Below are 14,901 nucleotides of genomic sequence, written 5' to 3'. Positions count from 1 at the left end.
AAAGATAATTTTAACAAATGACATTTATTTTACAAAGTCAAGAGAATGGCAACAGTGAGACAGAGAGGACTGTATGACCCAAACGAATCAGGTCTTTTACCAGAATGTTGTCAACCTTAACTATGAGTATTTAACCAGCTGTTAAGCAATATTATGAATGTCTGTGGGCTTTAAAAACTGTAATAATCTTAACCACTCCATGCTAAACAATAGATTGTAATACATTAGAAAACACTCAATTTATTTGCAACCTCATGGCTAATAAAAGGTATATTACTTTGTCAAGGCTGCCCTGTTTTGGTAAGGGAATTAGTCACAAAGTCTGACGGTCAAAAATCAGCCCTACATGATTTGATTTATTTTTCTAAAGTGAGCAGTTTCACTGAGTAAGTCAAACACAGGCCAGGTTTTCTACTGCAAATTCAAGCTGTTATGGAAGCAGCAGAGGTAGAAGCTTCCCAGTTCTTCCAAGGTGTAGCACATCCAGCAACAGTACAGCCTTGTTTAGCCAAGGGCAGATGTAGAGAAGTTGGAATTCTGGAGACGGCTGCAACTTGCATGTCACCTTTCAGCACGACTGGACTCTTGAGGTATCTATAAGGTGCAGAATGAAGGAGGCGTGCAAAGCTCCCTGGGGAACAGTACAGGGTGAAGGAAAGGGTTTAGGGCCATGAGTCCTTATCAAATGGCACCCAACCCAGTTTTCTTACCACATGGTTTTGCCTTCTAACCACAAAGTAGGTTTAGAAAAAGATGTAGATGTAGATGGTATATGGACCATGTATTTCACCACTAGCTCGCTGCTGTTCAGGGAAAGCACGTTATGCTGGCAGCATTTGTCAAAGCAAACCTTGAGAAAGCAGGAACATCATGGCACATACAGGTTCAAGAAATTAATTTCCTGTCTCTGACACCCCTCTTCAATCTCCACCCTGCTGTTTTCTTTCTGAGCACCTGTAAATGGCAGTGTATTTGTTTTTACTTTGCTACATCCAGTGGAATATTCAAAAGATCTACTAAATGCCACACCTCTCCTACACTAATCTTATATATTCCTGTGCTACAACTCAATAATCTCAAAATATCTGTTATTGCAACATCTGGCTCCTTTTAAGACTTTCCTCACCAGTCAATCTCCAATGCAATCTCCATCTCTGCCACTCACTTAACTAGTTGCCATTGCCTTCTTCAAGCTGTCTGAAAATGCTTTCTAACATAAAAAGAACTGCTACTCTGCAAATGTACTATGTGCACAGTACACCAGTTCTCAGATCCATTACAAAATGTATCAGTGCATTCACTGAAGTTTAGCAAATGTATGCATCATGAAATACAGGTGACACATTCATCATCTGTGTACATAAACCATGCATTTTATTCGACACACAGAGTGCAACATATCAGACCCACTGCATGTGCTAAACAAATAGCTCCACCTAGTTTCTAAATAATGTTATTTCTTAATTCACAGTGATCATGTACTGTTTGAACAAAACTGAATGTGAACAACAAATTAAAGTAGAAAACACCTAAAGAAATTCAATAATGTGGGGTTTTCTCAAGTGGACTTCTCACCCTTCCCCATGCAAACTTCCAAACTAGAGCTACACACCACAAATTCTTTTGACCAGCAGTTCCTCCTCCTCACTACAGGTACACTTCCCTGGGAAAGAGTGAATCTGCCAGGCTTCATCAGTGTTAGAGATAAATTTAGGCACACTTAGGTCCAATGGTCTTGAACTAACCTTTGAATCTGCCAGTTTCAACTCAGTGTGTGTAAAACACAGGTCTCTGATTTCTATTTAGGTCTTCCACTTCTCTTTTGGAATCCTCTCTATGCATGTAGCTCTGTGTCCTTCAAACTCTCCCCTTTTCTAATTCAAGCTACACCTAAATCTCTCGAGTTGTTGCGGTCTTTTTACATTATTTTGTTAAGATACAGCATTTTCTATTTGTTCATGTAACTATAATTCTTACCTGAGCTTTCAAAAGTTGGTGTCTCATTATCTGCAGCAACACCGGACTGGACTGCAGGCATTCTCCTGAATTCTGGCCAGCAAGTTTTCAACAACTTTAACACGATTCATCCTATCACTAGCCAGGTTTCCTTTGCTCTCCTAGATGGCCATTTCAGAACCTCACTTATTGAATGGTTAGAAACTTTTCTCTAAATTCTAGGCTAAATTTGTTATTGGACAATTTATGCCCTGTAATCTATTGGATGATATTTGCATAACAAATTAGTTCTTCCACCCTCAGATCATTTTGAGTTATTGTCATTCAATATGTCCTCCAGCTTTGAAAGTTTGTTTTTACGGTATGGTGCCTGGGAAGTGTTAGATGTAACCTACTATACCATCTATCCATTACTGTAAAGCTGGTGTGCCTTCATGTGCAAAACTTCATCCTGAGTAGCATCACCAAAATCAGAGGCTTTCCAGGCTGTCTTTGCTTTGTGCTAGTGATACAGCGCCTATCTTACTGCATGCTTAGCAGCTAAGAGCCACCTTCTTTACTGGCTCTCATTCACTCGTCTTCAATAGGCTGAGCTGCAGAAACTAATAATCTTCTTATTCAACCTTGAATGTCATCCCAAGCTAAATGTCTGTTCCTTTATGTTACTGAGAGAAGAGGGAACTCACAGGCCAGCTGTTATTTCATGCTGCTTTCCCATAGTGACAGAAAAGCTAACTTGGTATTTTCTCCAGGGAGTTTTGAAGAAGGGCTGTCTGATGGATCTGTTTACCCAGATTCCCAGGCAGGAATTGATTTAATGGATGCATACAGAAGTTTCCTTCTCAGAAATGTTCATGGGCAATGACTTCACTGTGTAACCATCCTATCCACGACTGCCAAGCTTGGGACTCCTCACTGATGACTGCATTAGCAGAAATATTGCCCAAGTATTTTCTCTGTTCTTTCCCTCCTATTGATTCAGTATGGACTATGTAAGAACAGAAAGAGTATTTCAATAAAACGTCCTCATATTTAAAGGGCTTGGTTTTCTAGCTATTATATACCAGCAGATCACATTTACAGTCACAAGATGGCAGCATAGAATAAAAGATTACTGATACATTCTATCTGTCGCTAATGTGTATTAGCTGAATTCCGGTTTGATTCTATACTATAAATGTTGAGTTTAGCAGTGCCAAAAACATCTTACCTCTGGTGCTAAATTATTAAATTTTTCACAGAAGCATAATCACCTTTTTATTTTATATTTTCCTACAGAATTCCAAGCCTTTCTTTAAAAATCTGCTTACCTTTGGATTTTCTTCATAGTGAGTATTCCAAAGAAAAACTGTGGTTATAAGCAGATAAGTGCAAACAATTTATATCCACGTCAGAATTATAGCACAGAGTGTGACAATTCAACTGCTGGCAAGAACTCTTCACTGGCAAATATATATATCTGATGGAAGTCCACATTAAAAACAAAAATTACAGTGAAGTGAAAGATGCATTTTTAAAAATCAAAGGATTACTCAGAAATACAAGCCTAGACGCATCAGTAAGACAGAATAGTGAACAGAGTTCTGATCTGAAGGTCCCTGAGGTCAACAGAGAGCTAAGAAATGCAGTAATTAAATAGGATATATGCTACCACAAGTGTGTGCAGCCCCTGCAGCATGTTGGCCTAGTCTAGATGTCTCACATAACTTGTCCTGTCTGCTCACTGTCCCCCCAGAACTTGCAGGTCCCAAGCCATAGGTTGGATGATAGACTACCCAGAGCATATATTTCTCTTACTCCAAACATGCACCCAAGAATGCTTTGACACATCTCGCAGTCACCTCTGCAAGCGGTGGGCAGACTCAATCTGTCAACACGACTAGCTGCACCCAGGTATTTTGGGGAGCCTTTTGGTTTTGCCTTGTAGTCGTTCTTTGTTAACCTCGCTGGGGTAAGTCTCTAGAATACAAGATATATTTAAGTGCTGATTGTTTCCACAGTTCACAATGCTTTCTATTATTATTAAAGGTGTTAATCACTTAATGTCAACATATATTGCTGGCTTGTTATCATTATTACAGGTAGGCAGATTCAATAGGCTACGTCACTAATGTTTCCGAAATACCCATATAAAGAACATATACTCAAACTTAATAGAATTTCTTCATCACAGAAGTGATCAGTCTCGGCACTTTTTTCTCTTTCAAAACCGCATAGATTCAGCACTTGCACATTAGGAACAGATCAGAGACCCAGAAGCAATTGTCCCTTTCTGACTGCTGATGCAAAGAAAGCAACGGAGACCACATGGAAGCAGAAGCCCAGGTGAAGTCAAATACCCTGGCACTGCCTCCAGTTTGGTCTGGGTTACACTGGCAGCGTGAGGTAGAGACAGGTGTCTGCCGATGGGTGAGGCATGAACGATCTCTGTCAGCTTGAAATTCTTTTGTGCCAATTTTGTCTAAGCTGCAAAAGGGGGTGAAAGCAGAACATAGCAGAGGGACAAGGTGTGTCAGAGTTAGCCCTCGATCTAGCTCATTCACAGCAGTACAAACATGGAAAGGCAGCACACAGCAACTTTGGGGCCCCTTTTGTATTTAAGTGGAGAATTCTTCTCAATTACTGATATTTGCTCATTATGTGGTCCTTATAAGACCTATCATACTGGAATTCATAAAATCTATGCATGTTTTGGATAAACAGATAAGCATGGCCACAGCTGATGAGACCTCCACTTATTATGAGGCAGTATCCTGTTTCCAGCATCCTATCTTCAACCCCAATTGATTTCTTAGGAGGAAAGAGCAAGAAATCCTGAAGCATACCAGGCTGGAATAAAAAGTGTTCCTATAGGCAGATTTTTCTCACTGTCATCAGTTAAAATTTGGTTCGTGTCCAGAAGAATGAAGATTAATCCTTACCCCAGAACAGAATCTTTACCAACACAGTTCAGAAAATTGTATCTTCATTTTCTACTTGAAGCTGTTCCTTAGCATAGCTATATGCTGTTAAAAGAGCTTTTCTTTATCCCTATTTTGACTCAATTTCAGTTCTGGAGACAGTCCCTATGCTTTCCAGCAGATTTTTTTTATATATAGTTATTTCTGGCAGGCATGATTACACAATCTCTAGGGGACAAAGTGAACCCTTACTAGCTTCTTTCTGAGTGTTTATCCAACACTGATATGAATGATCTTTGATATCATAATTATCTTTAATTAGAATAGGAATTAATGGTTCTTGTCAATTTATTGTAGCTATTTATATGATACTAGGAAAATAACAAAACTAAAATTTTCATGTGGGGCCTATATATTTTAAATCCAAGCTTGTGTTGATAAAAAGATTTAAAACTGCTATAACTTTCAAGAATAACTGAAGGTCATTGTGCTTTGGACAGTTTAAATAATCCTACATTTACTGGTTACATCAGCAACCTTCACATCCATCTTGTACTGAGAAAGAAAACCTCCTTGCTTGTAAAAAGCATCTTGTCCTTCCCCTTTGTTTCTTGGATGAACTAACAAAAAATATATATAATAACTTTTGTTACCTCTCAAAACTATGTTCTTCATTCCCTTGTAGCTCATTCATTTTTCATTGTTATTACTTGTTTTGTTAGTATTATAACATCCAGTTTAGACAGGAAAATTCTTGGAACAAACTCTTGTGCTTTATTTGTAGGGGAGATACTATGAATTTATATGACAGTACATAAACAACTGCAACAGTCAAGCAAAGGAAATCCAGATGTAAATCAGTTATGGTATTTCCCTTCCTGTTGTATTTCCTGTTTGAAAATTTCAGAGATATTAACAGATGTTGCTGAATCAAACATCACACTTCCGTGAAAAGGTGGCATATGTAACAGTATCCTCATTTTATATATAGGAAAAAAGTGCTATAGAAATAATGATTCTACTTCTGGAACAACAAAAGAAACATGCTCATTCCCCATGCTTTAATCATAAACTGTTCTATGCTCCTCATGTTTTAAATGGTGATTTGTAAGTCTTCTACTGCAGAGAAATCCCTTACTTAGCCCCTCTGGCTGAAAAGCAGGCATGCTTTTTATTTGTTCCAAATTGATGAGATAGCTTTTTACTGAAATAGTCTACTTTTTGTTCTGTGCATTTCATTTCGAGTTGGATTTAAATGTCAACAAATTGATCCTTGGCAAACCAAGCTTTCCACTATGTAATATAATTTCTTCATTGAACTAATTACTTCACTGTATCAGTTGAAATATTGCTTTTAAAGTAATTGGGGACTTACATATCCATATTCTTTATGCAAATTAAAAGGAATAGCTATACTTAGTAAATGGGAAAACTGCCTAAGTGTTAGAGATGTTCCCAACCGGGAAATCCATTTCCCACAAGAGAAATTCAGCTGTTAACCCACTCCTGAATTTAAGTTACAATTTTTAAGCCTGTGCGTCTAAAATGACACTCCTCAACCCAGATCTAAAATTCAAAATACAAGTGGCTCCCTTGCAAAACTGCTTGTCACCTCCAACTGCCTCTCACCTAGTAAGACGCAGTGCTCTCACTTTCTCAGTGCTGAATTACCTGCTCAACTATTTCCTTGAAAGCCCACACAAATCAGGCTTTGTTGCACAGAAAGAGCTGGCTCAGGATCAGTCTATTCCTTAACTTCCTAAAACAGGCAGCTTCTAGCACCACAGCGTTTGAGCAGTCAAGCGGTCACTGCAAGCAAATGGGAGGGTGCTCCTCTCTCCCAGGACACCAGGTATTTTCCAGAGTGAAACACTCAACTCCTGACTGTGCCTTCAGGACACTATGATGCTGATCATGCGGCTGATTCAGCCAGGCATTACACCTGCTCGCTCAAGGTGGGCTGTAGGTCTAAAAGGTAAACAATAATGTTCAGACAGAGTTTTTAAAATTTGGCTACTGAGACATGAGCCAAACACGGCTAAGGAGGCGAGAACAAGATCTGCCATGAAGACACACTGTAGAAAAAAAGGGTGAATTGGCACCATGAGCAATCTTAACTCACAGCCAGGAACATGCTGTGAGTAGGAAAGAGTAAATCAGAAGACAGAGTAGTTCTGTGAATGCTGTTATCGTTTTTCTGTTAATTCTCAGGTATTGCTTTATTAGTCTTCCTTGTCTATGTCATAGACTCCAATTTAAATGTATGCTTGTGCTCTGCAGACACATCAGGACATATAATTTAACCATCTTACTGGAAGTGTGAAATATTTCTATTAAACAAGGTGTGCTTTGTATATTATCATAAAGTATGCTATTTGCAGTTAAGATGATAGTTCTGCATTCATCCAAGGGGCAACACTCAGACATCCAACTGTTCTTATTTTAATTGATAATTCTCCTGATTTAATTTCAAACCACCTCACTTAAGGAAAGGGGAGAATGATTGTTATGGATTGTGAAATATAGGAGTACTGGGAGGGAATCGAATGTGCCAGCTGGAAATATACAAAGGAGGGAATGAGTCATGTAACTTCCAGTCATTCGGAAAGGGGTCGTCCTGCCTGGGCAGGGCTGAAATTATTAAAATTTATGTATCAAGCATTTATTCCTGTGTTGAATGAATAAATGATCTGCTAGCAGATCATAATGATCATAAATGATCTGCCAGCAATGCTGTGATAAAGGTTCTGTCAGCAATTATATTACAGGGATTTATAAAGCGGAACTAAAATAGTGCATCCTGGTCACTAAAATAACTCCAGAGTCAGACTTTGGATCAAGTTATCATAACCAAGCAGCTGACTAATGCCCACAAAAATATCCGTATGCATGGGAGTCATCTTTGTGCAAGCTGGCTGGGAACTGCTTGTCTAGGGTTCTTTTTACTTATAAACATCTCCATAGAATAGATGTTTATAGATAGGTACTTGGTTATGTGAACACACATTTCTGTGCGCAGGTGCTCTAAACAAACACATAAACATCAATGCATACCTGTGCAAGTTTTTTAGGCCAAAACAAGCCATTAGATTGTAAAGAAGCATATATTCTTAAGGTTGAGTTAGAAGTTAATCTAGTACTCCACAGTAAACCCCAGTAACAGAAATGCTGACAGTACTTTAAACGTAATAGTGTTAAGAGACATCATTTACAGGACTTTTTCTTAGTCAGCTGCCTGTGTTTGAAAATGTGTTTTCATAAGATTTTCCAAAAAGGAATATATTTCATATTGCTTCAGTTAAATCGCCAGATTCTTTAACCAGTTGATGGTTTCTTTAGTACCTATGTTCTGATATTCCAAAGATGAACTCAGTGGCTGACAGATGGAATCTCAGCTTTTACTCCTGATGTCCCTCCGTGAATTCTGTCAACTCTTAATGTGGCTTTGGTGCATATAACTTGTAAATTACAGGATCTCACAACAATAATAATTTGAAAATGGAAATAAAAAACATGTTTAGCTAGCGCTCTGCTAGCTTATGCAAATGTAGGGCAGGTAGGGTTACTTTGCAGGAATATCAAGAATTTTCTGTGTAAGTGCCTTTCTTTATGATCTGGCAGGGTTGAAAGAGCAATCCCAAACACATTCCAGTGCATCTTGTTACTCATCAAGGTAAAGCAATCCTCCCGGTGTTCCAAATGGTAATTGGATTTGTACAGAGCCTGCCAAATTAAAATTGCCTGCTTCAAATATAAACTTGAGCAAAAAAAGGATGGGAAATTTTGAGTTCCAGTTGACAATGTATTCTTATCTCATCATGCTACTATAGAGGGTTTTTGATGTGTGACATAAGAAATCACTCCCTGTAACTATGCTATCGATAGACACAGTTTGATATATTGATAGACACAGTTTGTGAATACATCAAAAATCTACGTCTGCACACTAACATATAAAAGATCATGCAGACTATGCTGGCTTTACTGGAATTAAATCAGAGTTGAATTTGATCCAAATGCTGTTGTCACATTTCACAAATGGATTATAAGAGTTAATAACAAAAGCAATAACTAAAGCAAAAATTAATCTCAAGGGATGGCAATTATTAGAAAATGTAGCACTGAACCCTTGCCTGAAAGAGACTGGCTGATTTTAGAACATTTCTAATGTTAAAACAATACTTAGCTCCTGAAGTTGATCTTGATTTCAGTATTCTGTTGTCATGTATATGTAAATAAACATTTGTGTGTGTTTATATATATAACCAACATCTGTGTTCATGAAGAGCAGTTCTGCATAAGGTTTTTCACTTTCATTATATTGTGCACAGCAGATTAGATGATCTGTATCTATTATAGCACCATTTAAATAGCAAATAACGATTAAACAACAAAACATTTCTTCTTTCAAACTTCAAATAATTCACAATCATGAAATCAAATTCACCTCATGAAAACTGTATGAGTCCACTGAAGGTCATGACTCTATTTCGGCTTAGAATGACTGAAGGTTTGTTCTCAGAGTCATTAGTTATAATTTATAAGGAATACATTTCCTTTTCTGTGTATGCTATGGTTCATGTTTTTCATGTGCAACTATAATTACAAAATGAGCCATGATTTTCAGAAACAGGAATCTAAACTAGCAGTCCCAGAACCTCCTAACTGATTCCTTTGGTCCTACACGAAGCTCAACATCTTTGAAGAACACATTTTCACTGCCTAAAATCAGGAAAACACTTACCCTTATGTTTAAATCTAACACATTTGAATTCTCTTCTGAGTAGAGATGCTTTCCAGAAGTGAGAGACTTAAGATCCTATCTAGAGATCTCACAATCTAATTTTAGGCACAAAGCTTGTATGTATGTATATATTTGCATACTTTATCATAATAGAAATGCTCTTGCTGAGCTGAGATTTTCAACTTATTAAAATCAATAGGACTGTTTACAGCAACTTGGATTGCTAATGATTCTTGTAACAGAGATTTCCATCTCTACTTGGGTTTGGCACAACCAAAAACACATATTGCAAATTGAGGCACAAAACCCAGGCCACTCTAAGTTTGGGATTTCACCTCTGCTCCCTGGGGTCTGAAAAATACAAAGAAATGGTAGACTGAAATTTATACATTAGGAAACCAATTTTTAGAGGTAATTTACTTTCTGACACCTAAACAAAACACCAACCACTTTCTGTTTGACACTGGGAATTTAATTCTTAGATATGGGAAGCTCATGTTTAGGTGCTGCGACCTCTTCCCCAGGTGCTCGTCTTCCCAGTTCATGACTTTTGTAGCCCTCATAACCGTTGTTCCATCTGCATTTTCTCCACCGATTTCCGCCCACCTATTCCCCTCACACCTCGTGTCTGGCTTAGCTCTGATGAGGATGTAGTCAAAGGCAGCTGCACTCTTATTTTATAACGCTTAGAACCATCTTGTCGTGTATAGAGCCATCTTTAAGTGTTATGTAGTACAGCTACGGATATGTAACAAGAAAAAAAGAGGAAAGAAGAGATTACAAGGCCTTTTTTCCAGCACTTCAGGATGAAGACTGTGATAACGTAACTTGGAATCTAAGAGGTTTAGGAATCTCCCTGCTACTTTACTTCCAAATGTGTGAACCTTGGGAGGAAATGACCCATGTATCACTGAGTTCAGTTATGTTGATGTTGAAAAGACCATTTGCTGCTTTTCTTATATAATATATGTCAGAGGTTCAGCTATCTGCACTCCAATAGAGGCAGCAGTTTAAGTATTATTTGTGGCATTTTGCTCAAGACATAAATCCTGAAGAAATCTTGACACACAAATGGAGATCAGACCCTGGGCAGGAAAAGACTGTCACTGATGGCCACAGAAAAAGTATTGCCTTGATAAAAACATTCAAGATATCTGACAGTGAAAGAGATATAAAAATATTACACTAGGGAACTCCTAGAAGTTTTAACAAAAATCAAAGAATATTATGAAATTTATTTTTAAGATAATGTGAGCTGTAATATTGAACTAACTTTCCGTATCTCTACCCTTCAGTCCTCCTCAAACTATGGTCCCAGGATAAGATGCCACATAAAAGTATGTGAAAAGAATTATTTCTTCCAAAAATTTCAAAGATGGCAGGTATGGAAAATCACGGTCACTGGAAAGTACTGTTGATTTTAACTGTGTAGCAGCTCTTGTGCTATATAATACAGTATCCAAAGCAAACAAATAATGGAAATGTACCAGTGAGAAGTCAAACCCGACTTTCAGGTACTGTAGTATTGCATAACATGATTTGTACTCACATTATTCAAGGGCATGCTGATGTTGAGCAATGCCCTTAGCTTACCTAAGAGACATCCTAATCTTTAGTGAGACTACAACTCGGGGTAAAATATGGTAAATTCTAGCATTGTAAATTTTATATTGAGAGAAAAAAAAAAAAAAGTGAAACATGTAGGGTGCTAGTGTTTATACAGCAATTTCTTATACTGATTATTTTCCATATGTGAAGATTATCCCATGCAAAAATTCATGTGCTGCTTAGATGTTGAACATAAAATGGAGGAAAGAATCTTTACATGATTTTTCTCCTGTGGGCGTAAACAGATATTTTTAACTTCAGCTACCAAACAGAACTGCCTGAGACAGAATTAGATTATACTTCCAACCAATACTTTTGTACCTTGCAAATATATGACAGCTGTGATTCTGAAAGATTTAGAACTAAGTTTGTTAATATCAGTTGTTGCTAAGAGATGCATTGCCTTTAGTAGAAGAATGAGTATGCACCCACATGCTAAGTGGATCGATGAACTAAAAGTCACAAACCCAATACAAAATAACTTGTTTATATTACAAAGGGCCTGAAAATATTTTATTGGGTAAAAAAACCCCAGCATTATTGCACTTTGAGTTCATCATGAGTTTTGTTGATTTGCCTCTTCACGGAAGGTGCACTTAGTGATGACGTTTTCTAAAATGAAGAATGATTGAAAATCACATTGAAGACAACATAATTCTTGCAGGAGACTCAAGAAATTAGACCATTAAACCATATATCTTTAGTATCTAGTCTTTTTTGAATGATATTGCAAAGTCTAAAAGAGTTTGAGCCTGACAAAAAGCTTACAACAGAAGACAGATACCAGATGTTTTCATATAGTTATGAGTATTGCAGTTACTCATAACTGTTTCATACAGCTATGAGCATGGCATTGTTATTATCATCATTTTAACACCTGCCTCTTCTTTATTGCTAGTTAATATATTCTCCAGTTTCACTTACCTCCGCTTGGTACAGTACACTGAGTTTCATACTTCTCTCGAGACTTCTTTCCTGTTTCCTAACCTGTGTTCATAATTTACTTCTCATATGAGATATCGTTTTGTTGACACATTTTTTTTCCATGTTTGTATTGCTCTCTAAAAGGAAGATCTTTGACCTCTTTTTAGCACATTTCACTGATAGACCATCTATGTTAAGAGGGGATATCTGAGTTGGTGGGAGTAAATGACATAGATGGCAAGGTCTGAAAAGACAACAAAGTTCTGCTAGCAAAAAGCACTACAAAAAACGATTATCCATTTTCTGAGTCTTCTTCTTAATAACCTTTTGTTGGGTCTTGTGGGGGGAAAAAATGCATTACAAAAAAAGGAGGAGTTTTAGACCATGTAAAAATATTCTTTAAAAAAAGACCATCCTCACTAGGAGACAGAGTAGTTGCAGGAATGAGTGACTCAAGGACTAAAGCACAACTGACCTGGACACACTATAAAGGTTTTAATACTTGACAGTTCCAGAAGAAACTTTCCTGACATCAAATTAGCAAAAATCCCTCTGTGATGATTATGTGTAAGACACATTATTATCTATAGGTAGATAATCATTACTATAGTATACTTATGGAAAATTTAAGGCAAAAAATGAATTAGCTTGTGCAAAGCCCCAAAGATCAACAGTGCTGACATTTCTAATAAAATTCAAGTAACTCTTAATTCCCGGTGTGTATTCACTCCACAGCTATCCTAACGGTTTTTGCTGTTGTATGAATGAAACTGCTTTTTCTCCTTGGAGACAGTCATTATTTTGAAACAATCCTCCTCCCTTTCCCCCTCACCTGCTAATTATCTCTTAGGGAAAAAAGTGAAACTCCAGCTGTGGCAACATAGACAGGGCTGTGTCTTGTTCTAAGAAAATCGCTTCAGGAAAAAGATCGGTGAATGGTTATGAAACTGCAAAGTGGATTCTGACCCGCTGCAGAGTCACTCCGTAGCATGTCTCACAGCAGATAAGCGATGGAAAGCAACAAAATACAGCTTCTCGTGCCCAAACAGCAGATGGTCCCAGATAACTCCCAACAGCAGATATCATAATGAAACACTACTTCCTATATCAGCACTGCTAATATTTTTCACTAAATAACTTCTCTCCTCTGACTTGGCTAGTTCAGTGACTCAAATATCTAAAGACTGGATTTTGCTGCCGTCAGGTTGACCTTCTGAAAGTGTCCACCATGTCAAAATAGCACATGTAATAGTTGAAATACACACATCTTTGCATGTGGAAAAGAACACATTAAAATTCTGGCCAATGATGGGTAACAAACTGGATGTAAAGTACAGAAAAAACATAAAGACTCTGTGGGTAGAAACTTAAGGGTAGCTGCTCAATGTGCTTTTGAAGCATCAAAAATATGAGCAAATTCTTAGCTGAACCGTATTGCAGTAATACTATTATTGTGCCTTCAGCTGAACTACTTCAAGTGGAAAACTGGAAGTTCTTCTAAACTAAGCAAGGTTATCTTGGGTCAACCCCTGAATAGAAAATGTATGTGCTGTCACAACTGGTGCTGGGAATTCATTAGATAGCTTCTCAGCGGACCTGAAGGAAGAAGAACATAGCTGGTTCTTAGATGATGCTTGACGCTGCAATAACTTTCTTTTGGGTAAGACTTAAAACAAGTTTGTGACAATTTGTTGTCCTTAAATATTGTGCAATGCATCTTATGAATGGATATAGCTTTTATACACTGTTGGAAGCAGAGTATCTCTCAGGGTGTCACGTAATTTTGCATGCACTGCAACAGCACTCCAGCTGAGGGAATTTTTCAGCTCTTTTTGGAGCTCTTTGCTCTGCATTCTATTTTTCCAACTGCTTTTTACATCCACAAAGGAAACATGGGAGAAGAAAGCCCAAACTGGTAACATATAGTCTATCACTATTAGCTCCCTATATGATACTCTTATTGCACTATGAGTGCCTGCAAGAAGTGCTCCACTGCCTGAAAATGTCAAGACTTGAATTAATCCTACCAGATTTCAGGCATTTGGAACCACTAATGGCAATGGAGTTTGGCACCTCTAGTCTATTCAAAGCCTGAAATGCTCTTTGAGACAACTGTACAACTAACTTAAGAGTTATAGAGGAAGACTACTACGGCCTTCCAAAGAAAGAATAAAGCATTCTTTGTTTTCCCTGGATGAGTGGCTAAATATTAAACTGGCTGAATCTGGCCTCTGAATGCATGATAAGGACATGAGAACTGAATGTGAAAGAGACCTTGTACTTGAAATTCAGGCCAGGTATTTTGTCCTCGTGCCCATGTGAATTCCCCTGCAAACAAGTGCTTCGCTGTTACCTTGAGCTCCCTGTTTCTTATGTTCATGTTTACTCTTGTATAAATTACAAGCACTTTGTGACAGGAACAATTATTTTTCATTAGTATGGCCTCTGACAAGCCTTATCATCACCACTATCATGTTGCCAGTAACTAACCGCCTGTCCAGCCTCGGCACTTCATGAACCACAAGATTTCAGACCCTGGTTCTTGGGCTGGTAGGCCTTGTGGACCTTTGCAGGCCCCTCAAGCACCAACATGTGCCCCCCTGTGTCCAGAGCAGCATTGAGAGCTCTGTGCTAGCTGGGAAGTTACAACAGCAGCCGTCCTTTGCAGATGGGCTTGGCAGCAACGACTCCTTCCAGAAGCCTCTTGTGGGAAGAGATACACAAACCCTGGGAGCGCGAGTCTGTGACCTCAAGTGCCCGGTCTGGTCC

At 38.1% G+C, this 14,901-nt stretch overlaps 1 long non-coding RNA gene across 3 annotated transcripts; it reads right to left on the bottom strand.

Annotated features, from left to right (window-relative positions):
- Positions 1 to 323: 323 nt before the first annotated feature.
- LOC141922653 (uncharacterized) lies at positions 324 to 13,261 on the bottom strand. 3 transcript variants are annotated; one of them, XR_012623041.1, is made up of 2 exons: positions 12,133 to 13,261; positions 324 to 11,820 (listed from the first exon to the last, which is right to left on the bottom strand). It is a non-coding gene; the product is annotated as an uncharacterized LOC141922653 (long non-coding RNA). The 3 variants fall into 3 exon arrangements; XR_012623043.1 differs by having other exon boundaries at positions 324 to 4,422; XR_012623042.1 differs by having other exon boundaries at positions 324 to 3,915.
- Positions 13,262 to 14,901: the final 1,640 nt, after the last annotated feature.

Source organism: Strix aluco, chromosome 4 (assembly GCF_031877795.1).
Source record: "Strix aluco isolate bStrAlu1 chromosome 4, bStrAlu1.hap1, whole genome shotgun sequence".
NCBI classification, from domain to species: Eukaryota; Metazoa; Chordata; class Aves; order Strigiformes; family Strigidae; genus Strix; species Strix aluco.
This window is presented reverse-complemented; position numbering and strand designations above follow the sequence as displayed.